Genomic DNA, 1470 nt, shown 5'->3' with positions numbered 1-1470 from the left:
CGAGATGTATGCATCACTTCCGGTAACTGCCGCATGGAAAGCTCCGCCCCAAATTTTCCCAAAGTGCCGCAGCCCCTCAGCAGGCGAAAGGGTGGGGGGAGTAGGGCGCTTTCAATACGCTCTCTTAAGTACCCTGGGCATTTTCCTAGCTGAGAGAACCCACTTGTTTTTTTCCCAGTCTTCAAAAATGTTAAGATCTCTCCAGGCCCTACATTCCCTTCAAATCACTTTCCAAAACAGTCTGTCCCCTATTGGCCTTTTTTTCAACTTCACATCACCTCCACCCCTATTTAGACTTCACCTTTCTTCAGACTTCTGCCAACTATTCTCCAACCTCACCATCCTCTGAGCTGGCACTGGCGAAGGCCACCACGGATTTAAATATGGCGGAAGCCGAAGAACTAGAAAGAATCCCGCGCTAACAAGGCCTTCCTAGACTTAATAGTTCATCTTTTCTTCCTTAAATGATTAATCATGTTCCATAGAGTCAGGATCAGCTGTTCTTTTGCTTTATTTCCTATATACCTGTCCCAGGATCGCCCCTGTAATTCCCAATGGCTCAAGGATGTGATGCTGTTCCCCAGTAAAGAACGTTCCTGACTAAGGGAGCTCGTCCCTGCCAAGCAGTGCTCCAGACACGGGTTTGCCAGTGAGGTAGTTCCTCATTGTGGGGATTCTTTCATGCGTGATGCAAGGCTGCAGAGGCAAGCTTGGGGAATGCTGTTGGGGCAACAAGAAGTTTCCGAGTGGCTGATTGCTTTAGCATAGGGGAACCAGCATAGGGGAACCAGCTCCCTGTTTTTGCTGAGTTGGTCATAGCTTCATAGGACTTGGGGATTTCATTAATCACTCCAGGTGTAACAATCAGCTTGGAATCAAATTCTCAAGAAATGTGTCAGTTGGTGTTAAGGATGGTCATTTGAGCCTCCTTTGAGATGATGTGCACTTCATCATTTGCACACCCCGGCCTATGAACTCAGTACATAGAATTCCAATTAACACTTTGTGATAGATGGTTGTATCACCACAGGCGTAGCATTTGAAACATCTAAAGGTGGGTACAGCATGTGCACCATGGCAATGTCGCTGGTAGCTTTAAAGCAATGAATAGGCTTTTGGCAAAGCAAATGTGTCTACTGTCACCAAAATCCTTGAATAGTGCACTCAGATTGTTGAACACTGCAGGATACGAAGCGAGTCGTGATATAGGTCATCAGTAATGTGTGGTGTTGGGAATTCTAGTTTCCTATACATGCTTGGTCGCCATAGAGCTGGAGCATCAGACTTGGAGGTGATCTACAAATGGTACTTCCAAGAACACATCCTTTAGAGCCAGGCAGGCTGCACAAATGATTGTGATGCAGATTATCCTGATACTCTGAAGCCCCCATTTGCTAGGTGTACAGCATAATCAGCACTGAAGCGTGTTTGATCTCCACAGGTGGGGCCAAAATATCCTTGTCAGTTGCA

The sequence above is a fragment of the Rhinolophus sinicus genome, chromosome 15, assembly GCF_057876585.1.
Source record: "Rhinolophus sinicus isolate RSI-liver-muscle chromosome 15, RSI-T2T, whole genome shotgun sequence".
NCBI classification, from domain to species: Eukaryota; Metazoa; Chordata; class Mammalia; order Chiroptera; family Rhinolophidae; genus Rhinolophus; species Rhinolophus sinicus.
Note: the sequence above shows the minus strand (reverse complement) of the source record.